This window comes from Aptenodytes forsteri, unplaced genomic scaffold (genome assembly GCF_000699145.1).
Source record: "Aptenodytes forsteri isolate BGI_AS27 unplaced genomic scaffold, ASM69914v1 Scaffold46, whole genome shotgun sequence".
Lineage (NCBI taxonomy): Eukaryota > Metazoa > Chordata > Aves > Sphenisciformes > Spheniscidae > Aptenodytes > Aptenodytes forsteri.
This window is the reverse complement of record NW_008794774.1, coordinates 4,128,701-4,154,385: the sequence shown is the minus strand read 5'-3', so window position 1 is coordinate 4,154,385 and position 25,685 is coordinate 4,128,701. Positions and strand designations below refer to the sequence as shown.

General features: G+C 38.4%; 1 pseudogene; it reads right to left on the bottom strand.

The window, feature by feature from the left end:
• Positions 1 to 25,685, bottom strand: part of LOC109279323 — a 44,007-nt pseudogene that overhangs the window by 16,674 nt on the left and 1,648 nt on the right.

Sequence of the window (25,685 nt, the reverse complement as noted above, 5' to 3'; positions counted from 1 at the left end):
CAGTACTCCAGGTGGGGTCTCACCAGAGCAGAGTAGAGGGGCAGAATCACCTCCCTCGACCTGCTGGCCACGCTTCTTTGGATGCAGCCCAGGATACGACTGGCCTTCTGGGCTGCAAGTGCACATTGCTGGCTCCTGTCCAGCTTTTCATCCACCAGTACCCCCAAGTCCTTCTCGGCAGGGCTGCTCTCAATCCCTTCATCCCCCAGCCTGTATTGATACCGGGAGTTGGCCTGGTATGTTTATGTTATGTTATGTTTATGACGACAGGGCCTAGAGGCTTAAAAAAAAAAAAGGGCCCTCAGAATTGTTCTGAATTACTTGTTGCAGAGAAGAGGGACAAACAGGACAGAGGCAAGGCTCAACTGCAATAAACAGAATGAACAATGCAACAACAGCAGATGCCACTCTGGTGCAATGACTGGGGAGGGAACATGTGGTGAGGTGAGGAAGATTACTTAAAGAAAACAGGATAAGGGAAGGAAAAATGAAAGAGGCAGAAAAAAATAAGAAAAGGATAGAGGGGCAGGTGTAGTTAAGGAGAAGAGGAAAGGAGAGCTGTGTCAAGCTGGTCTCTTTCTTTTTGTGCCTGAGGGGTCTTGCTTTGACCATTTTGCAGCCATCCTTCATAGTTCTTTCCCCAAGGTGAGTTCCCCAAAAGCAAAGGCATCTCTCCAAAATATGAAGGGTTCTGGGGGAGGAAGCTGAACCTTGCCTTGACTTCTTCCCATTTAGTCTTTTTTCTCCCTAATTTTGCTGCTACTTCTTTTAACTTGGCAGCTTATCTAATCATGAGTCTCAGTTTCTCCAGGTGTGAAAGCAGCTATCATCTGAAGATGAAAAGTGCTATAAAAATGCTCAATCATTCTTGTTCATGTCAGGCTTTGCAATGAAACTGGTTTCTCACTCGTCACCTGTCTGTGCTTGTTCTTCATAATCTTTTTAATGAATCTGCTATCATCAAACTGAGCTCTGAGATGAGCTCAGGAATACATATTATCAGTTTTAAAGAACTGAAGGTGAGGATGACTCTACCAATGGAATGTTTTTGACATTTATTATTTTGGAGGGGCTTCTATGGCTACCAGTGTTGTAAGCTTTAGGCTAGACTAATCAGTATGCAGGTGCTATTCTGCCATCTAACCTTATCTGAAACTCAATACAATTCAGATCAAAAAGAGAGTTGGTAATTTTGGATCGATGGACAGTCCCCTAAGTTCTTTAAAGGTTTGAGTCAAATACTTGTAGTTAAAAACTTCTTTGGTCTTCTGGCACAGAAATGACATGGTAAAAGTTTTCTAGGTAAAAACTTATGGCAAAACCTTTCAATCTACAGGAAGTAAACATACGATGTCCATACTAAACATGCCTATGATAAGTTTTAAAATTGACACATGAAAATTAATGAAACATATCATTGATTTCACAGCTTTAAGCAAATCTATATCTCAAGGCTTTTACCTGGAAATATTTAAGAAAGCCTCTTTTCCCAGTGCAGGATGGGCTCACTGTTTTTTTTGAGCATGATCTTTGTATGAGACAAGTTCCCCACTACTAAGGTTAAATTTTAAAACTGAAGGTTAAATTTTAAAACTGAAGGAAAAAGAAAAGGATAGCAATAGAGGAGTAATTTTAACTGCTATGATTGTTGGAATATTCCAGTCTCTTATTCCTTGAGTTTGATATTTTTCCTTTATTAGCCTCTGAATAACCCCAGACCTTATCTCGATGTATCTTTTTTCACTTCCTAACCCAAATCATAGCAGTAGTTATGAGAGGAAAATTTTACATGTGAAAAACTTTAAACTCCTATTAAATTTTATCAAGTATGTCCATTTACTCATCATAAACCACACACTTAGCTGATTAATCCTTAAATTCTGCATGTTTATTTTGCATGATAACTGTATTTTCTGAGTTAAAAACTTAGTGATGCTTTAATAAGAAATGCTTCAGTAACTTAAAAAAGAGATAGATTTGAGCACTGCGAATTCTCTAGTTTATTTGAAATGGTGCCAATAATCTTTAATTTTCTGGGATCATGATGCGTATTTATCACTCATGATCTGCACTATACAGTTAATATCTCAGAAATATAGCAGGTTTTAACATAAAAAGAAAAAATCAGAAAGTGCCCTCTAGCTGCATTTATAGTGTTGTCCACTTCAAGTCACTGGCTCTGGGACAGTAGCAATAGTTTTCTGACACTGTTTTTGGTATGGGCAATATTAACTGCATTGTTTCAAGGCTGAAGAAACTGTTTGAAAAACAGGAGCTGCTAAACAATAGCAATTCCCTCCCCCCATATTCTGTGCCACCTGTCTTACTTGGGTGGATAACCCATGTTTTTCAACAAGACATTTTGTCTTCCATAGCACTCCTAGTATTGACTGGACTCAGATGATCAGTGCAGTGTTTCACTTGTATTTTGCTATTATTTGCATGTATTGGAGATCATTCTCTGCACACACAAAAGCAGGGAAAATATGATGAATTTCATTCTCTGCTAGAAGATGATGCTCATCACCATGTCTTTCATACACTTTGCTTTCATTAAACACAGAAACATGACAGAGCATGAGCCATTGGCAGTACTGTGAAACATTGGTAGTGGAGGCAAGACCAGCCCAAGCTCTGAGCACTGTCCCAGAATCCAGGCATAGCTTACAGTGATTAAAGCCCTGGAGTGATTTATTGCAGATAGAGAAAAGAGGAGCGGTATATTTAATTCTCTCTATATAAATTGTTCTTCCATCTTCAGAAAAGTTCAGGAGCTGAGTCCTGAAGACTTTATTTAATGATTTTTTTGTATTTTTATTACGGTCATGAATATAGTTGCCATGTGGAGAAGCAGGTCCACTGGTTAGTGTACAAACGCATATGAGGACACAGTTCTTGAGGCAAGGTCTTGCCATGCAAGAAACACAGCATCAGAAGAAATGTTTCATTATTTTCATACTGTTAGTTTTCTGCAGAGGCCCGAAAGTCTACCAGAAATTTAAAATGTGCAGATAGTGAAAGTTGCTGTTTGTGTGCTCTTTATGCCTTTTCTAAACACTCATAAGATTTACTTTGCCTTGGACTCTGAATAGCCAGCTTAACTGTTCTTTTGTTAAAAATCTTTTATGGTACAAACGGAGAGCCGGTCTTGACCTGAAGACTGGTTTTGTGTTTGTGTATGTGTTTTAAAATACTCTTTCTGATCAGTACTTAATGGTCAAGCTTTCTTTATTTAAAGCTGAGCTAGCTTGTATTGTTTTGAGTAATAGGCCACTGTGAAATGCTTCAAAATCTCAGTATCCAGTGAAATTATTTTAGACTAGAGAATTAGAATGAATCAATCTAAGTTTTGTTATAACAGCATTGTGTCCCTCTCTCCTCATAAAACAGGCAACATGTCCAAGACCATAACTAAGCTGCCTCATACACGTCTAGAAATGTAAAGGCATCAGGCAGGGAAGTCAAAGCCCTGAACACATAAACTGCCTTCTCTGGGGATCTCTGGGGATCTCTGTGTGTGTAGCATGTGTGGAAGGGGCTGTGAGACTGGGCCCATGGTCATCACAGCTTCCTGGCCACATCACCCCAGGGCAGCCGTACAGTAATGGACTTTTTAAAAAAATTATTCTAGGTGTACTCAAGCTTTGCTCCTATCCAAAAGGCCATTAAAAAGGAACAGAACTGAACTGTAGTAAATGTGATATTTTACATTTTCCAGACTATGATACTCAGATTAACCTTAATGAAAGCTTGAAGAAAGAAATTAAACTCAAAATGCATGTTTAGCATCAGAATTGAAACAAAAAAGTAATAAGCATGCTACTCTGTCAATTTAAAATACCTTCTGAGAAGAGGATTAATGTGTTCCCTCAACTCTGAAGATTTGTTTTCTCGTATTCCCCATCTTCCCTTTTTAAGGGTTAGTACTTAACTGTTGGATTGAATTTTCACAGCACTGAGAGAGTCTTTTACAGTTTATAGACCAGAGATGCTGACTGTATGCAGAAACCTGGAATAAATTTGCATTCATTTATACAGCTGAGTTTCTCATCAACATGTGATTACTGTATTGTCCAATCAGTATTTCTGAGCTGTCATGTGCCAAAATACCTTTAATTTAAACACAGATGTAATATTTAGCTGAAACAGAACTTGAGCACAACTTTTAAAAGCTGAGTGTTTTCACACATGAAAAAAAAAAAAGACTATGGTTCAATTCACTGAAGTTTATTTATACCTCAGAACTTACTGTCCTAGAAGTGCCTGTCCCATTGGAAGTATGATTCAGATGCCCCGAACTGAAGAAACATTTTCCTTTTTCCTGTGTAAAATATGAAACAAAAGACAACTGAAAAACACCTCATTAAGGCAGTTCCTTTGTCCTTCTTTGACAAAGTAAATTGTAAAGATGCATGGCGGTTTCCCTACGTAGGTGGTCTATTTTATGTGCTAACCTCACAACAACCTCTGAGATACACTGCAAGTTATTTGATAGGTTCTGAGGATTTTTAGTGTGCTGAAAATCAACATATTGTGCAATGAGAGATTTCAGGTTTTCAGTCTATTAGAGATTCAGTTTCCAAGTGCGAGAGACTTCTTTTGAAAACATTGCTTGTCTTTGGTCATTTCCATTTGTACCCGGGCTAGGTGAATGTTTTAACATGGATGACCCTTCCCCACTGGGCCGTGTTCCCTTACCCTTTCAGGAAGACACAAGTAGGTTTTCATGATCAGTTCCAGGGAGCTGATCTCATCAATGTGTGTATGTGCGATCTTTAAATATGCTTCCGGGGCGACTACCACAGGTACTTCTTTCGTGTTTAGTAGCCCTAGTACAGTTTATCATCCTTTTGTTATAGGCTGAATATCTGCATATACGGAGGCAGGCAAGGAAATCTTCTTTTGGTGAAGAAAAATAAATACCGTGGGCCAGATCCTCAGCTGGTATAAATCACGCCTGCTCTGCTGAAGCCAGCTAGAGACATACCAGCTTACTTCACAGAGGAAACAGCCATGTGTTCTTCGTGATTTTCTTTTTTAGAAGCATCTTTACAGAGTTGCAAATGTGTTTCATATCCTTGGTCCTGGGAGGACAGCAAGCCAACAATTGAGTACATTACAGCATTTTAAATACAGTAATTTAACGATACCTGTTAATCAGTCAGCTAACTCGCATGGAAAGTCTTTACAAATGAGAAAATATAACTCTCAGTTGTTACTGTTAGACTGATTTTTTTTTTTTTACATATAATTGGTCTCATTTTTTTCAGTGCCAAGTAAAAGCAGAGGCATTTTCCACCCTCTAAATCTTCCAAACTGTCACTACCCATAGCCTGAGACAGTTGTGAGAGAGGAGCTGAACTGCTTCAGGGTTTAATGTGGTCTCTGTGAAGGCTGGGTCTGTCATTGCCAGTGATGTAATTTCATTAGTTTGTACAAAATGGTTGGGCTGTGACAGTTTGCTTGCAGACACTTACATTCCTACTACTTATATAGGGAACCAATTTTTACTAGCAGATAGTAGAGACAGGATGGAAATGTTCTTGCTTGAACTGGTGCCACATAACTGCATCAGCCCATTTAGGGGTGAGCCAGGGACAGAAACTCCGCAGTCTTTCATCAGTCTGACATATCTATAGTTGGTTGGCACACAGAAATACTGCCAAATTAGCAATAAAAGGGAGGAAAAAATATCCCTGAAGGTGTGCTTATGAAATTTGTTTTCCTGAGACTTATTTAGTAGGCCAGGGAGGACCTTTAGATCATCCCAGCTCACCTTCTGTACATGACAGGCCATTAAAATTTCACTTGGCTATCCCTATACTCAACCCCAAAGCTGTCAGCTGTATTAAGCATTTCTTCAGTCAGAAAGCAGCAAGCGTGGTACTGCCAACACCTGAAGCTCTAGATGTTGCAGTGTACTGCATATGTAAGGTTTGTCCAGACAATCTCAGGAGATGGAACCAAGCTACATTGCAAAGTAAGGTTTAAAAATCCCAGCAAAAATGTACCTGTTAGTCCTTGTGAATTTAACATCACAAGAAATTCCCTCCACATTTTACAGCTGACAGTTGTGATGGAGCTATGGATGTGGTTGAAGATGTTCTAGGTGAGTGCCTGGGGAAAGGGCCATACTATAGCCAGACAATCTCAGGAGATGGAACCAAGCTACATTGCAAAGTAAGGTTTAAAAATCCCAGCAAAAATGTACCTGTTAGTCCTTGTGAATTTAACATCACAAGAAATTCCCTCCACATTTTACAGCTGACAGTTGTGATGGAGCTATGGATGTGGTTGAAGATGTTCTAGGTGAGTGCCTGGGGAAAGGGCCATACTATAGCAGACCTATATGGATGTGGTTGAAGATGTTCTAGGTGAGACACAGACCTATAGTGTGTCTGCTAGGAACAATTGGACTTTTACCATGCATCAGCGATGAAGCATGCGTGGACCATCACTGTGTCTTTGGCAAGGATTAGTACCATCCCCATAGTATGGGAGAAAAAGATCCAGAATAGCCCATTTACTCCCAAGTGATGTTCCAGCTCTTCCCCAAGACAACTGCTACTACAGTTGGACTATGAAGAATCCCTGTTTTATAGATGTATACATATACCATGTGAAGGACAGAAACATGATTAGGATCTGAAAGCCCTGTGAGGGGAGTGTTAGATGCTCTGATTTATGGTCAGGAACAGTGACTTTATGCATCTCTATTTTGTCTCAGTCTTTGCTAACAGACTCTTCTCAGTGGCATGTTATGCTTTTGCTTGCTTTCTTTCCCTCCCCCTGCTCCTCACTGGTTTGGCAGCCAGATCTGACTGTTTCCATCAAGCTACAAGTCATTTGGGGCTGGAAGGACTGGTATTGTATGGGACAGCATAGTTACATATATGCAGATATAAAAACAGAAAGGAAAGAAACAGACAAAAAAGGAACTCCAAACTGCATAATTTTTAATTATACATCTAGATTGCAGGAGTTGAAAATGGTTGTGTCCAACACAAATCTAAACAAATCCTCTATGTGGGCAACAGTGTAATGAAGCAATGGCCACTCCGTATTGAGAAGGACTTTCTACCAAGTCTTATGCTGCTAAAAGAAAACAGAAAAAAGATGGGTATGGCACGGCTAGGTAGCAAGTTGACATCAGTAAAGAGGAGCTCATGTGAGGTTATCAGCTGGTGACCTAAGTCCTTAGTGGGCCTTGTCTGAGCATCGCTTCTCTTTTCAGACAGCAGTTACTGAGTGACTACACCACAGTGCTTTCATGAATATGGGATCAGATTGCCTTGCTTCCTGCTCTACTCATCACATTTTATACTGCACTTACTTACATTGATGCTTGTAGCACCCTACACATGTGCTCTGCTGAATCAAGTCCATAGCATTAAATTTTGGAACACCAGATACTGTTGTGTTCAATATTGCCTGCTTCAGTATTTTACATCAGCTGAATGTGAGCTTCTGCTTGTAAAATGTTTCCCCACATGAGTAAAAAAATCCAAAACAAGAATACACATTTGTATTATTCTGTGCAAAACATATGTTGCAACTGATATGCTAGGCCAAATATGCCACTTGTTTGACTTCACACTGTAATATGGCCATTAGGTACTATTTTGAATTTTAGTTCTCAAAAGCACATAAAATGCTAATTAATTAAGATGGCTATTTCTCATAATGCAAATAACTAAAGGCTATTAAAATATCCCTAATGAGGATAAAACAGTTGCATAATGTTCAAAGCTATGACAGCACTCTGTAAGACTAATGAGTAAATGCCAACTGATTACAAAGGACACAATTATAGAGGGTTAACAGCTATGAAATTAATAATGCTTGTTAATCTTTAGGTAAGGTTTAATAATCACTTGACAATTATTTAATTTACAATAACTCGCCATATTAAATCTAAATGAAGGGTTATGTTCCCAATTTGATATTTGTGGCTTTAACCATGCTACTGGGATTTGGGCAGCTAAAGCCTTGTTCTTAGCATTGAGACCATATAATCTGAATAGGAACCCTAATTAAGTGTTACCAAATGTATTCTACTTGGCAGTAGAAGGAGAAAGACAAAGTCTTGGATCTGAACAGAAGCCTCAGATCTACTGGCAAGTGAATGTGTGTGTTCAGGGGGAGGAAGGGCTGTGATCCATGCTTGATTGTTTTGTTGGAACAAGGTACAGCAGCTAAGATTAGATACCTGCAGTTTGGGCCAAACTTTAAAAAAGAGTTAGGGGGTGGGGTAGGGTGAGAGAGAGAAAGAGAGAGAAATAAGTCAGCAATGGAGTTCAGTGTCATTCTGTTGCCTGTGTCCTGCTACTTAACCATTCATTGTGGCTGTGAATGGTTTCTGGTTGCAGACTGAGTTTTCTTTTCCCATCCACTGACATACTAAATGCCTAGCAGTAATATTAACTGGGTGAACATTATCTCTTTTCAGTTAAAGAGTGGATAGAGTTTAAAACCAGAACATAAAGCCTAGCATCATAATCTAAGTATCTTTGTGTTTGGGAATCCCATTTCCCTGCTTTGCTTACCAGTTCAAGCTTCAATTTTGGTAGAACCAGTAAAACAATGAAGTCATGATTCAATACAGTTTTTATGCAAACACTGATTTCCCTCTTGGCTATGCCAGAATGTTTGAGTACTCCTGTCTTTAAGTCAGCAGTTCAAGTCCTACTGCAGTCAAGCAGCAGAGGATGGAAATGGAAAATGGATTCTCTACTGCTTCTTGCACTGTCAGTTTGCCAGCTCAGCTTTATCTGATAGTCGCTATTAGAGGTAGAAGAGGTATTGCGAAGTGCGGAATGCAAAGCCTGACTTTCTGATCTCATAAAGTCTGCAGTGATGGAAATTAAATTTGTAATTTTGTTGGGTTGCAGAACAACACAACTGAAAAGAAGGAATCCCGACAACCCTAACCCCGCCCCAACATTTTTAAGACGCTTTCTCATTTTACATTCATTGCAAAAAACTAAGTATAGATTCTACTGTATTATTGTATTACACTATTATTGTAGTACACTGACAATGTATGAGCCAAAAGTAAGCAAGTATGTCACTGAATGTGAGTACTAGCAAAGCAAATTACCAGTACGTAGTTCTTTATCAGGTAAGGGATACCTTTACATGTTTTCTTTTCTTATGTCTTATTGGTCTTTTATAATATAAACAACAACAAAAAGCTAAATCATTTAAATTACACACTGATTAATTTCTGAAGCATTTTTTGTCACAATGAATCTTGTGAGAACACAACAAAATACAGCAAAAACTTATCATTGTTATGCAAGGTAAAAAAGTTGTCATGTCATGAAATTACAGAATAGAATAAAGAATTAGTGTGTTGGGATTTTTTTGCCAAACTGGAACAAAAACCTTTTGGTAGAATAAGAAAAACTGTATTATCCAGGCAGACACTTTATTCATCTCCTTTTCACTGCCAAAATTTTTCCAACTACTTTGTTTTGGCTTCTTGCTAAATGTTAAAAAACAAAACACATATATACTCTTTTATATAATAAAAGATCTGCCAGAAGCAAAAATGTGAAAAGTAGATGAAATTAGCCAGTAGTCTTAGTAATTAAGAAAGAGTAATAAAAATACCCTACAGAAAATTGTTAAATCATTCCAGGTTAATAAGAAAGGCACACCCTTTTAATTTTATTTCAAAAACTTTGGAATGAATGCTGCTAAAATTCTTACAGAAATGAACTTGAAAACCCAGTAAACTATTATTTGCAAAGCATTTGAGAAATGAAGGTGAAAATGTCTTCTAAATATATTTAAAAAAAAATAGCGGGTTTTTTTTGTAAATCATTAAGTGTCAAAGAAACCACTTTGTGCTATTATGATTTTTTCAGCGGGCTTTGCAGAAGTAATTATTTGTAATGTTCCTCCAGAACTTTTGGCCTGAAAATTGTGAAACCTTTTACAGAATAACTGAATCAAGTTTCACACTACTCTAATGCAGTACAGATAGCATTAATTCATTTCATAGATGGAGAAAGTAATTTAGCTGGGATTACAGTTTGCCTAAGGTCACAGAGCAATCCTGTGCTAAAACTATGGCTAGTTCTTTGTTCATAATATTATGAATTCTAGGCTGTGACCACTAGACCAGTTAATTAACATTCAATTCCCATATTGTTCTTGACTGATAATGAAGTAAACAAATATAAATAGGGCTTGACAATTTTCCATGTGAAGTTTGTAGTAAGAAATAAACTACAAGGAAAAGAAAATGAGTATTAAGTCAAGAAACATTATTTAAGAACATTGAAAGCAACAGAGAAAAAAACAATATGCAAAATTAATTTTAATAATGTTCTTTCAATGCACAAATCTAGTGCTTACCATGCCAGTCATGATCCCCAGTTAATGAGTTTGACAGTGTCGCAGGAGCTATCTTTTTCACAGGGAAGAACATCTCCTGAACAATTGCAGCAATGAAGCAGGTTCAAGAGGCTTGTCTGCCATCATTGTATTTTCTTTTCATTTTTTACCTACAGTTATAGTTATTGAGGAAACTACACAGAAAATTTTGGTCTTTAGTTGTATTTGACTTCTTCTGCCCATCTTGTAATATTCCAGACCAATAAGCAGGATATGGTAAGATCTGAAGAAAGAAAAGATGTTTACAAATGCATCAGCACTGTCTTCCTTCCATTTGTTTATTGAAAGAGGACTGAATTGCAAATTAGCTATATTAATACACCTGTTATATCTAGAGGGCGATTTAGTAATCATAGCTTGGAAACACACAAATACAGATTTTGAGGATATATTTTTGAATACTAAGACTTAAATAAGATATCATTTGTCTCTTTTGACTTCCAGGGTAACATGTAAGACATCTATTTACTGAGGCATTAAGCACAACAGAAATTTAAGAGGCATGTATTGTGCCCTAAAGGTTGGTTAAGAATTGTGCTTTTTTACTCCTACAGATTTTCAGTAATTTCTGGCATTTAACTAGTGGATTGTTTGTAATTTGCAAATTATTGTGAGTTTGTTGGTATCTGTCTTGCTTAATTTTGTTTTTAAGTTATAATTATGCCTGGAGACCATGGGATAGGTACTTGCATCATAAATGGCAAAGAATGCAAGCTGCTGGCTTTGAAATCAGATCTGAACTTCCTCAGAGCTTGGGATGCTTAGATTTTGCTTACTATGAGGAATAGGTCAGGCTGCGTCTAGTGGAGGGTTTGAAATTTCTCAGTGTTTGGGATGGTTCTGATAGGCAGCTTTACATTCCTGCGTACCCAGTCGTAAAAATACAGATCCATATATATCATTTGTTCATGTTTCTGTCATAGTCTCTTAGTCAAAAGACAAACTGAACTGCCCTTTATACCTTTTATGAACATTTTCTATTCCAGTTGGGCATCTTGTTTTGAAGATGCTTAAAACATCAGCTTTTAAAAACTTTGACATTAACTCTTTCAATTAACACTTTGAGTTTCCTGGTATTTGGAATCATGGAATCGTAGAATGGTTTGGGTTGGAAGACACCTTTAAAGATCACCTAATCCACACTCCCCTGCTGTGGGAAGGGACATCTTCCACTAGATCAGGTTGCTCAAAACCCCATCCAACCGGCCCTCGAACACTGCCAGGGGTGGGGCATCCACAACGTCTCTGGGCAACCTGTTCCAGTGTCTCACCACCCTCACCGTAAAGTATTTCTTCCTAATATCTAATCTAAATCTACCCTCTTTCAGTTTAAAACCCCTGCCCCTTGTCCTATTGCTACAAGCCCTGGTAAATAATTTCGCTCCGTCTTTCTCATAAGCCTCTTTATATATTGAAAGACTGCAACAAGGTCCCTTGGAGCCTTCTTTTCTCCAGACTGAACAACCCCAACTCTCTCAGCCTTTCCTCACAGGAGAGGTGTTCCATCCCTCCGATCATTTTTGTGCCCCTCTTCTGGACTCACTCTAACAGGTCCATGTCTTTCTTGTACTGGGACCGCAGAGCTGGATACAGTACTGCAGGTGGAGTCTCACGAGAGTGGACTAAAGGAGGAGAATCACCTCCCTTGACCTGCTGGCCATGCTGCTTTTTATGCAGCCCAGGATATGATTGGTTTTCTGGGCTGCCAGCACACATTGCCAGATCATATCTAATTTTTCATCTACCAATATCCCCAATCCACAACGCTGCTCCCAATCCATTCATCTCCCAATATCTCGTGATACTGGTGATTGCCCTGACCTAGGTGCAGGACCTAGCACTTGGCCTTGTTGAACTTCATAACCTTCACATGTGAAGTGGATTCACAGTGATGTTTCCAAATGATAACCAAGGTCAGGGCTGGGAGTGCACTGGAAAGTGTAGTGGCAACTTGATGCAGGAATAGCCTATTGGAATTGCTCTGCTTAAAAAGATTTGTTTTTCAGACAACTGCTCCTTGCCAAAACTGGAAAACTGAAACACAAACCATGAAACAAAAACCATTTCTGTTCCCAGTATGTTCAGTCATATTCATCAATATTTGAAGACTGGTCTAAATGTCATAAAAACTGATAAAAGCTAGTTGTCTCCCTCCAGTGTAAAGTTATGAACCAACACTTCTGCTTACTCTGCAAGGGAGTAATTCCCATAATTTTCAACAACGTACTTTCTCTCGCTGGTCTTGTACCTGTTGGGTGTAACAAGTTTTTGTCGGACATCTTTATGTTCTGTCACAGAAAAACCGGCAGTGTAAGACTGGCCAGTGAATGCAACCAGCAGGGATATTTCTGGATGTTTTTATTCTCTTTTGTTTGTGTGGTTCTTTGTTTTGTTGTTGTTATTGCTTTTCTCTATCATTTGGCATTACGGTATGTCCGTTTTCATATCAGCTTCCTTGGAAAATACTCTCTCCTCCTCCCTTCCCAGCCCTAGCTTCTTTTCGCTTGCTGAAAAGCTAGCTTGCCTGCAGTTTGCAGATGCACTCCTGAGTGAGAGGCTAAAGCAGCCCCTGGAGAAGGTCTGAAGGTGTACTTGAGACGCATTGCATGTGGGACAGAGGGAGGAGTGGGAAGCCATCCTTCCTCCAAAGCCAGGACACGGGCTTCATGGTGAAACACTGCTTGCCTGCGGGGTCATGTCTTGTGCTGCAAGGAGGGCAAAGCACACCTGTGTCAGCCCAAGGCCATGCTGTTACACCAGGGCTCTGGTTCTGCACAGCAATATAAGCCCAGTGACACTGATTTCTGAAATACCATTTGAAAATAAGGTAATCATCCTGGTAAACCTCTAGTCTTTCTCCTTTAGTCTTCCATGTCTTCCCTCTGCAAACAATCCCCAGAAGAAGGGAAGCAGCGTTCTTGTTCTCTTGGTCTTGTGGTAATGCTGGGAGCTCATGTGCTAGAGATGTCTTTCCTGTCCTGGCATGCTTCTACAGTGGTATTAATAATAATACAAGAAGAATAAGGGTGATATTATTAAGGCTGTTAAATTAATCTGATTTGAAAAAGAAAACTTGTCAGCTTTCACATGACAAAGAAAACAGGAAGTAAAAGTATGCAGAACAATTTGAGGGCATGTCTGAACTTTCCTAGGCAGCACTGTCATCCCACTCATCAAGTGGGAAGCAAAAGAAATTAAAGAATGTTCTTTGTTTCCAAATTCCAGATTGGCGGCTTTGCTTTTACACGTTTCAATTGCCAGTTGTGTCTGGAAGAATTTTTTTTTCCCCATTTTAATGTATAATTTTCCATAACCATGTAAGTAAAAGTTTTGTATGATCAGTGTATATTTCAAATTTTCACTCTAGTAAGGTATTTAAAAAAGCAGAAATCCCTGGCTGCAGGAATAGAAAAAGTTCAAAGTTCATCTCATAATCATAAGCAGACGTCTCCCTCCCTCTCCTACTTAATTCTCTCCCCCTCTTTCTCTCCACTTTCTTCTTCTTTTTTTTCTTAGAGGTCAGAATTAAATATCCACTTTTTCTCTCTTCCTCTGGATGAGCTGTAATTTCATAATATGATAGTTTTATCAAGAGCTAACAACTTTGGTTTGGCATAGAACTATATAATTTTAGAAAATATAAAGTAATAGTTTAAAAGCTTGGGCTATGAAAGGAAGGAATACTGCAGCTTAGTAAAAGCATATGTTGCTTGTGGGGACCTCACAACCACATTCAAATTCAGCTCTTGCCAAATCACGTTACAAGGCTAGAACTCCTTTAAATTTCCCCAGTGAGGCTCATATGGCAGGATCTATGTTCCTGCTATATGGTATTAAGGAGGTTCATGGGCCTCCCTTTACCTTTTTTTTTTATTTCATAAAATGATTATGCTATTTAGAAATTCACAAATCAAGAGCTCATCATGTCTTTTGGGTTTTTTTTGACAAGATTCCCGACAGCAGAGTTTCTAAAAGGCATAGTAACATGGCAAAAACTTCATCACGAATATAGACAATTTTCTGTTGACACAGCTCTGCGCTGGGAGCTGACGACTTTGTTTTATAGTGAGGCAAATGCGGTGTGTGGAAAGTATATTTGATTGCAACAGGGTTTGAAATCTGAGTACAGCAGCCATGAGAGAGCTAGAGCTGTGCAAAACTATTGAGGTTTAGTTCAGAAAGCATTTATAATTTTTGCAAAAGACCTGTTTAAGAATTTTTACAGAGAGATTTTTTCTACCCTTTTTGCAGATACAGGCTCTTTTAAAATTTAAGGAAAAAAAAGTATAAATGCTGTTATTATTATTATCTTAGAGAAAACCTGTAAAAAGAATAGAAATGCTTGTTTTCTTCAAGGATCCACAAAATATTCTGAAGAATTTTATTTTCTGGGCTGATTTTGTAGACAGGATTTTTTTCCCCCACATTAATAGTAGAGGACATTTAAGACACAAATCTAACTGAAAGTTCAGAGGCCAAATTCTTTGGTAGTGTAATATCAAAGTGGTGTACCAGCAGACAGACCATGGACACATTTGGCTCCATGTATCCTGTGTATATGCATAGACTAGCACGTCAGAAGTAAAATAAGAAGTGCAATGAGAATGTCACTCTGATGAAACTGAGGCAATTTCAGACTGAAAAATCTTTAAAGCTTTGAATGCACCATTAACTTTTTATAACTAATCTTTTGTTCGGGGACTTCCAACTCAAATCGAAGAAAGTCACATGCAGCAAAACTTTATGCCAGGCTGTGAACCCTTGGAAGACCTCTCCTGTAGTCTTTTATAAGGTTTGGAAAGATATTGACAAAAGATCTACCTTAATCCAGAATTTCTGTATACTCATTTCATCAAGTGATATTTAATATGCTGCCTATCGAATTGCAGATCTATGTTGAACCTCCTACCCCATCACTGGCTGGAAGAATAGAGATATTAAATAGGGCAAAACTGAATGTTTTCTGCAAACACATAGTGCAAATGCTTCTGTTCCTTTTATGGAAAAGAAAGAAGAAAGAAGGGCAGAAAAGGGCAAAATAATTTTTGCAGACTTTCTGGACTTGTCCTGTCCCAAAGAAAGAGTTTGAGTTGCTTGAGCTACGAAAAGGCGAAAGTCTTTCAGCTGTGTATAGGTGACAACTTGCAAGTCTCAGGGCTTTGCTGAGGCAAAAGCTACCTTGCAGTGAAAACTTTCAACCAACCCTATCCTTTGGTCTGCTTTTTGTTTGGAGGTACAGATGAGCATGTGAATTCATGATTATGTTACGTGTCAACTTAAAACCTCTTTTGTGGAGAGATGTACCAGCAGTGCTGACATTTTATTTTGTGTCCCGTCATCTTGGTAAAACCCAGTCTCTCCGAGCTTCTTGGGAAACAATCAAAAAGGAGGCATGTTCACAGCAGAAGATGATTCACTGGATCATGTGAACTGATGATGCACACAGAAAATTCTTTGCAAAATTCACTTGGCTCTAGCTGCTACTAAGTGCGAATATTACTGTGGGACTTTGGCAACAGCGCAGGAGTGGGGAAAGCTCTCATTGTGTCATAATAAAGTCAGTGTCACCACACACTAAATATTTGCCCCTTTTTTTGTTTTGGCAGCTTTGTATTTTTGATATTTCTGAAGGTGGAGTTGTGGTAGTAAGATGAAACAAAAGTTGCTATAAAAATTAAAATCACACCCTATTTAAGATCAGGTTACTAAGAGTGTATGTTTTCATAATTTAAAGTGGCATTTTATAGAGGTTATGTTAAAAATCAGCCCAGTTCTATTCAGAAAATCAGTATATACAGTAGTTGCACTTGAAGTTGATTATTCTTCTGGAGTTTTTCCTGTTTCTTGCAGCATTTGCCATCTTACATAAAGTTTTAAAGTCCTAACGTTTCTGAAGTGGGATGAAGTTTAAGGTCGCCTGTTATATGCAGCTTCCTTATTCATAAGCAAAAGTTTCATGATCCCTTTTACTCATAGGGAAGCAGAAATACATATAGGGTCAAGAGTTACAAGGATTTCTAATTATTTTAGTCATTTATTGCATATCTGTAGGCTTAATTTGAGGCATCTCAGATTTTCACCAAAGGTGAGTCAGGAGAAGAGCAAAGTGGCTACCCTATATCAGTTCTGATTTAATGTTCTGTGTCTTCAGCTGGAAGACAAAATATCAGCAGTGCTGAAAATAAGTATATACTATACTTATATATGCACTATATACTATGCAAGAATTAATTGATGCATTTCTAATGAAAGAAAATTTCCTAGCAAGCCTAAGATCAAATATGCTCAATCAAAAAAAAAAAAAAAGGTAAGAAATTACAAAATAAATAACAAGAAATCCTAAATCCTGCATTTTCCACCAGCGTTCCTGCTCTGGAAACTCAGCCAGGACTCTAAAAGCTAATCTTTGTCTTTTCTAGTGTACTCCTATAGCCCAGATACTAAACAGTCTGCAGCTGGAGCTAAAATATAAACATTTTATCAGTGATGTCTTAGCTAGAGTATGGTTCACTCTCTCATAGCTAGATTGGCCTTGCAGAGCTAACAGAAGTACAAAAAAAGGAAAGGTAGTATCAGTTTATAGTGATAAGGTCAGAATGCTTCCAATATGAGGTCAGAATACTTCCCATGCAAAGATCTGTTGAATTACAAGATGCCATTTTAAATAGTTATTATTCTAACCATAACTACACTTTTAAAAAATACTGTATGTGTTTTAAAGAAATACTTCAATGACATGTATGTCCCTATTGAGAATGTAATTAACGTCAAAGGAGGGTGCAATATGAGAGCTGAATAGTACATTGTTGCTCATTCAGTGCTGCTGCTGTCTGTGACTGAGTCCAAAGACACTTTTATTTCTGCATCCACAGAAAATATGCAGACTCTATGCTAGCGCTTTTTTCTTTACACTTACACTCCAGATCACTGAAGGTTAATATGACCATGTAAACATAGTAACCATTAAAAAATCTGCTATAGTGCCTTTAGCTGGAGCTGCTTAATGAAGAGCGAAATATACTGGAAAAAGATTTCTGTTTTGGAACCTTTCAACTGACTTCCAAGTGATAACAGAAATATTTCAAACATGAATTGCTATCAGAGGATGTGCATTCTTGAGGTGTTCACAACTACAGGGCTATACTTTCCTGTTGATGAACACGTACAACTCTCATTAATGTTAAGGCAAACAGACTGTTTAAAACTGTGATACCCTTATCATTTGCTAACAGAATTTCTTGTAATGTGTGCCTGTTGCTAAAAATAAAAAAGACAGAATCTGAGAAATAAGAAAGGATTTCAAATCAGATTCAAACTCCCCTTCCAGTGTCCAGTACAACAACTCTTGTCTGTGGCATAGTAGAAATGGAGACTTTGTTGGCCTTATTATCCTTTGAGAGGCAAAGCAGAATGCTGGAGAATAAGTGCTACGGGAGCACCAGCACAGTCTGGGGAAGGTTACCTGCTAAAGACTGTCCGGATTGGTTCCACATATTAAAAAAACAATCTAAATGTGATGTATAATGACTGTCATGATGAGTGACTTTATTCTCTGGGTAGCAAAGCTGATAGGGTGGTGGCATTCACAGCAAATGTCCAAATGATACACTTTGTGCTTTAACTTTCTCAGTGGCTTTACTTCCATGAAGAATTGCAGTGTTCTCCAGTGAACTTGAAAAGTTACTGATCACACTGGACTTGGCCCAGAAAAAGTGCAGAAGCACCTGCTTAACTTTGAAAATAGCTCCAAACCACTATTGCACCAATTTACATCCTGTTTAAAGGGTTTGCTTGCAGATCATTTGCAATCTTTGTAACAGGAGACAGTCTGAAGAAATAAGAGGAGAACTGGAACAAAGCCAAGGTGACTCTGGATGTTACCACAGATAAGCAGCATATTTCAGCCATCTAATTGGCAATCAGTTGTAGAGCAGACCAGCTACTTTACCACTAGCAGCAGTCATTTGCTGCTGGTTGAACTCTGCACTTTGATGTAGGAAAATATAAATGACTCTGTGGATGCCTAAGCATATGGATATGGGAGCAATTTGCAAAGAGCAGAGGCATGTGGACACTAAGTTGTAGTAAAAGGCATGGGAAAATCTTGCTGTGCCTTTTCGTATTTTAGCCAGCCACTAGAAAAACTCAAGTACATAGTAACATAGTGACCCTTATCTTTCTTAATGGGGTGTCTTTTGCTTCTTCCCTGGGATCTGTTAGGCATGCCACCACAGAATTCTACATAAAAATTGGATAACATCAGTGAAACTTCTACAAACACATGTAAAGAAACCATGACTTTTTGTAGCCCTTTCTACCCCAAAGAGACAGATTTGGCACTTTGACTATAATCATCAGAGTAAGATTTTTATTCTTTAATCCTTTGAATGTTGAAGTAAGAGCTAAAATATCATAAAAAAGCTATGGAGCATCTTTAAGACCAATTTTACTTGGCTTTAAGGAGTTCAAAGAACTCCAGTGCTTCAAAGGCTTAATATTTCAATTTATAATCTATTTCATTATCTTTTCTGAGATCGATATTATTTCCTAGACACTCAGTGCTACAGCTATTAACACCCTGATGACTATACCTTCATCACCCTTCCTGTGTTTTCTGTGGTAAGTTATCTTTCTAGGAAGAAAAAAATTGTGTTAGTCTTCAATATTGGTAAAATCTGTTGTATTTGCATTAGCAATTTACACTCCATGGGAGTTAAAATAAACTGGATATTCACTAATTGGTTTAATAAAATTAAAATTTTATTAAAAAATAAATAGAATTTATTTGTCATAAATAAAAAGAATTCTTATTTGTCATGAATTATCAGATAGTTCTATCTCAGATATAAGAGAGCGATTATGTTTCTAATCAAAGCTAATGAAGGCATCTCAGAGAAAAAAGTTGATACTTTGGAGATTGGGCAAGAATTGGAGCCAAAGACCTCAGCCGTAGGTCTACATCTATGTGTTTAGTGACAGTATTTTATTGACTGAAGAGCACAAAACTTTTGATGGGATTTGTCCATGAAAGTCAGTGGAATGTTTTTGGAAGACTGCGGTCAATATTCATGCCCACAAACCAGAAGTGTATTGAAATGCTAGCATTCACACAAATTATTCATAGGCAGGGGTGGTTTGTAGCTCTTTCTAGAACAGCTCCCAGTGAAATTAACTTTGTTCAGGTAAGGAGGCCAGAACCTGGCCACTTGTAGCCTGTATGATACTTAAGTGAATTGGAAGTGAATTTGCATGTATGTACATATAAAAATATTCCTGGGTGTTACCAGGGGTGAGATTTGGTTCTTGCACAATGATGTTGAATTACTTTTAGAGAAGATAACATTCGGTCTGTGCTTAATAGTTCATTTTTTTACTTAATTTTTAAAATGTCTTTGATAACATTGAGTATTGGCATTCTTTTGGTTAAATACCAAACAGAACCTTTTATCACAGAGGTTGCATTGAACAGAAAATGAAGACCATGCTGTAGATTGCATATAAGTCTTCATATGGAAACTGTATGTGCAGCTAGCCTGTGTCCACTATGTCTACTGTAGATTACAGAAGGTAAGAATGTGCAGCTGGAATAATTTACTGGTCTCTGAGCTGCATATTCTTAATTTGTGAAGCTTAACATAGCAGTGCAATGGTTGTTACTTGCTAGCAGCTGATATCATCTGCCAGCTCTGCGTAGATTCCCCTCCATTTTCTGCTACGAATCACAGATGTCTATCCTCTGTGAGTCACACCTGCAGGACTTGAAACAGATCTTTTAAGAGAAGTGGAAGATGTGTTCAAACTTGAACATGTAAAGGAGAAAGCATAAAAGCTAATCTTTTATTTTCTTTAAGATTTTAGAAAGCTTTTCTTCGACTTCTGAGGTGACAAAAATATATTTTAGTAGTCTTTGCATTATGTTAGTTTGTTAAGGGTTCTCAGCTCTGTTCCTGCATGTGTGTGTATAAGTACAATCCTTGCATGACTGTACACTGTAGATACTACACGTGTGTTTGCCTATATGCATAACACAGCCTAAATATATCTTGCCTGTAGTTTCAGTAGTGCCTTATGGAGCATAGGGCAGTGTTCTTCCAAAAGGGGGGCAGCAATAGGATTGAGATGAAAAACTTTATCTCCTTCACACCGTCATGTATAAAACTAAATGCTGCCAAAGAGCATCACTTACACAGTCTGCATCTGTCTTCAGGAGCATATAACTGTCTGAAGCATTTTTGAACTAAAATAATTTTTCCATCCTCATCTGAACTAAACAAAAAGAGAAAAGCCACTTTAAGTAAGAAATTAACAAAAATATAATAATTCTTTAATGTAAAAAATCTTTAGCTTTACTGTAGCCATGGCTACAATAAGATAGCCAGGATTTTGAGGTGCATATGTAGTTGCTATCAATTAGGTATGTCTGATAGCAGGAAGTGGTTTAAGGATGTCCCAGGTTGACTATTTCACACAGTTGTTCAGGCAACATGCAAAGGAATTTTTGTTAATGGCTCCTGTGATATATTTTGCACAATGGGACGGTACCTACCTCTTGCATTGTGCACTTATCTATTAGGTATCTTGCTGCACATCCTTGGATACAGGCAGCTATCAATAAGATAGGAACCTACAGAGGAAAATCTTTTTACTGAAAGATTTCCTCTGTTCTTTCCCATCTTCATCATGGTGGGATCATGAAGTAGTATCTGTGGATCAAGGCTTTAGCCCAAGACAGGGGAAATACCTCTTAAATTATGTCCTGATACTCTTTATTTGAATACAGATGCTCTGCATGTATATGAGAAACAACAAATTGGTTAACAACTTCCTGTACTTACTCTGCTGATAAAGAGGGCAGGATTGGCTCTCGCTTTCACTATACTTAATTCGAAGATGCATAGGTTCTCTCAAAGAAGTTGTATGCATACAATAGATAGAAAAATGAAATTTTTATGTAAAGAAAAGTAGCTAAGTCATGCAAAGTGGAGAAATAAATCTGAAGTGAATGTGAAGCTACGAACTCTTCTGTAAGCTGTGCAAGCTGAACATCTCTGGATTTCCTTTCTGTCTTTGAAAAAAATCTCAGACAATTAAGCTGAGCAGGTGCCAGTAGTTGAGCGTGGGGAGCTCTCATTAACACAATGATAAAGTTCTGAGCTTAAATACTCAAAAATCAAATCCCCAAAATTTAAGTTGTACTTCTTGTGCACCCCCAGCCTACTCTCTGGTGGGGTGGTGTAAGAAGCAAAAAAGGCCTTGACTCTGTGTAAGCCCTGCTCAGCAATAATGAAAACATCCCTGTATTATCAACACTGTTTCCAGCACAAATCCCAAACATAGCCCCATACCAACTACTATGAAGAAAATGAACTCTCCCCCAGCCAAAACCAGCACACTAGTGCAGCCAAGTTATACGTATCTATTTTTAATTTTTTTTCCTAGAAGAATGTGATAAATAAATAAATACATGAAATCTAATAATGTAAGCATAAAATACATAGGATAAGTGAGGCTTGCTCAAACGACACTTACATTTGGATTTCACTATAAATTCAATAATGAGAATGACATCATTTTACTATCTTACTCAGCCTGTAATAGGAATGTTTGTGATGCATTTTATGCTACAGGGATAATATTTACTGATGCAAAAAAATATTACCACAACCTGGAAGTTAATTCAGCAACAGGATACAAATTATGGAGCAATAATTCCTGGGGTGTTGCTCAGCATCAAGCTGAAGGCCAAACATTATCACAGTATCTATGCATAAATTTACTGCACAATAATTCTAGTCACTAACTGTTTCAGTACAGGAGTGTTTACAGAGTATAGATGAAATGTTTAAAATATAATGTGCATCATTTTGCTATGAAAAGGATCTCATAATAAAATCAGATCAGCAACAACAGAAAGTACTGTTTTACTTAATTTACTTATACTGTTGATCTATCTTTAGATTGATGAAAGCTGGGAGTCAAGGCCAGAAGCCCACTTCACTGACAACCATTCTGGGTGTTTGCTAGTGTAACGAGAGGCTGCAAATACACAGCTTGTTTATATGTCTGGCCAAAGTCCTCATTTTATTTTATTCCTAAAATTTTAGGATTCCAGTGTTGTGACCTAAACCAAAACTTTAAATAAAACACCTCACCAGTTATATTAAAGGAAAACATCTCATATCCTTGGATAAAAGACAGAAAGGTTTATAGATTTTCTGAGCTAACTGCTGACTTCTTTGTTTTCAGCAATTCAGTAAATTGCTTAACTGCAGCTTCTTTTTAAAATTAGATTTACTAACACATTTAAAAGGCTGTTTAAAGATACATAACATTTGGATGAATAGTTTCACAGTCATATTTTATTAGAAATGCATAAAGAAGTAAGAGACCAGTGAAAACTGGACAGAGCATACAGCTTGCATGTAAAAAAGGTTGGTCAGATTTTCTTCAGTCTCTGCAGAAAAATTATGCTTGCCTTTCAGAGTACACCTGGCAACTTCTCCATCAAGCAATTTTGTTAGTCACTGTAAAAAAACAGTTAATAATAGGATTTATAATGGAACCTGATAGTGATCTTGTTAGGGAACAACTTTGACTTCTGCTATCGGTTCTTTTACTTTTCCTTTAACCTGCACCCAGTCTGCAGTCACATGAGCAATTCAGCGAATCTGAGAGACATCAAACCTTGAAAGTTTGCTGGGAGAACTCCAGAATTCATAAAGTTAAACCATGCCTCCTTCAATATGACTAACATATGGTCTTAACAAATTTCACCAATCCTATATAAAGGGACCAGGTCCAGAAAATGTTTCTGTTATTCTTTCAGTTGCTCTGTTGGCTCTCAGTATGGCAGTGACTGTTGTTAGGATTTGGTTCTGTCTGAATTGCTAACATAATGCTAGCAATTATTATTTCTACAAAAGGAGATGTTTTTAGATGCATAACTTTACTGCTAGATTTGCAGTGCTGTCTTCCCAAAACAGGCATCACAACTTTTTAGTGATGATAGGAAATGAAATTTTCTGTACGTGACAGGGAGATATAATACATTATTGCCTTTATTTATCTTTAAAAACATTTTCCAGCCTTAAAATTCTGTATCATCATCCACTGAACAACACTACAATTCTATGTAATACTGAACTCCACACAATTCCAAAAAGCTTTAACATACTGTGGCTAATCCATTTCTGTTTAGAGTTACAGTGCTTATGGAAAATGAGTCAGAAATGCTGTTATACAATTGCTAGATTAAGTTGTTAAATACAGTGGGATCTATTCTCTTGCACTGTCTTGAATAACCAGAATTACATCTCTGACTGTACATACCAGTAGTTCATAAAAGCACTTTTGTTCATTAACTTAAATCCTAGCAGACAGCCTCTGGTTTTAAAAGCCATCTGGTGGCTGATAAGAAATGTAAAATCTTATCTCCTTTCCTAAGGCCAGTGGATCGCAGCCAAATGGAGGATGAAAGCTCCAAAAATGCCACCATCTTGGTTGTAATCTGCTGTCCCATGGGGTCACTGGATTTGAGATTAACAATGCATTGAGAATGTCATGGGGAGGGGGGGTGGGCAAGGAGGTGACCAATTATCTCTTTTTTCTCTGCTTCTGTTCAGGAGGACATGATTTAAAGTTAGTTGGAAAGACTGCCATTTGCTGTCTATTGGATAAAGACTAATTATACCCTCAGTCTTAGTGCAAAGTTTGAAAGCAGCACTTGGGAATTAAACTATTTGGTAGCCACAGGTATGTTTTAGTCAAAAAATGGGTATAGTTACGCAATCTTCAGTAAAAGACTATTATCTGATGCCACTACCTTTTGATATCAGAATTCATTTATGTCCTAATTGTTTTCATAGAATCATAGAATGGTTTGGGTTGGAAGGGACCTTTAAAGGTCATCTAGTCCACACCTCCCTGCTGTGTGCAGGGACATCTTCAACTAAATCAGGTTACTCAGAGCCCTGTCCAACCTGACCTTGAATGTTTCCAGGGATGGGGCATCCACCACCTCTCTGGGCAGCCTGTTCCAGTGTTTCACCAACCTCATTGTAAAAAATTTCTTCCTTTTATCTAGTCTGAATCTACCCTCTTTTAGTTTAAAACCATTACCCCTTGTCCTATCGCTACAGGCCCGATTAAAAAGTCTGTCCCCATCTTTCTTATAAGCCCACTTTAAGTATTGAGAGGCTGCAATAAGGTCTTCTCACAGCCTTCTCTTCTCCAGGCCAAACAACCCCAATTCTCAACCTTTCCTCATAGGAGATCAGCCCTCTGATCATTTTTGTGGCCCTCCTCTGGACCCGCTCCAACAGGTCCATGTCTTTCCTGTACTGAGGACTCCAGAGCTGGATGCAGTACTCCAGGTGGGGTCTCATGAGAGTGGAATAGAGGGGCAGAATTACTTCCCTCAACCTGCTGGCCATGCTTCTTTTGATGCAGCCCAGGATACGGTTGGCTTTCTGTGCTGCGAGCATGCATGCTGCTCATGTCCAGCTTTTAATCCACCAATACCCCCAAGTCCTTCTCCACAGGGCTGCTCTCAATCCCTTCATCCCCCAGCCTGTATTGATACTGGGGGTTGCCCCAACCCAGGTGCAGGACCTTGCACTTGGCCTTGTTGAACTTCATGAGGTTCACATGGGTCCACTTCCTGAGTTTGTCCAGGTCCCTCTGAATGGCATCCCATCCCTCAGGCATGTCAACTGCACCACTCCGCTTGGTGTTGTCTGCAAACTTGCTGAGGGTGCACTTGATCCCACCATCTATGTCATTGATGAAGATATTAAACAGTAATAGTCCCCATACGGACCCCTGAGGGACACCACTTGTCACTGACCTCCATCCAGACATTGAGCCATTGACCACTACCTCTGGATGTGACCATCTAGCCAATTCCTTATCCACCAAATAGTCCATCCATCAAATCCATATCTCTCCAATTTAGAGAGAGGATGTTGTGGGGGACATCCTTGTCAAAGGCCTTACAGAAGTCCAGATAGATGACATCCGTAGCTCTTCCCTTGTCCACTGAGGTAGTCACTCCATCATAGAAGGCCATTAGGTTGGTCAGGCAAGACTTGCCCTTGGTGAAGCCATGCTGGCTGTCTCAAATCACCTCCCTGTCCTCCATGTGCCTTAACATGTGCCTTCTAGGAGGATCTGTTCCATGATCTTCCCAGGCACAGAGGTGAGGCTGACAGGTTGGTAGTTCCCAGGGTCCTCCTTTTTACCCTTTTTAAAAATGGGTGCAATGTTTCCCTTTTTCCAGTCAC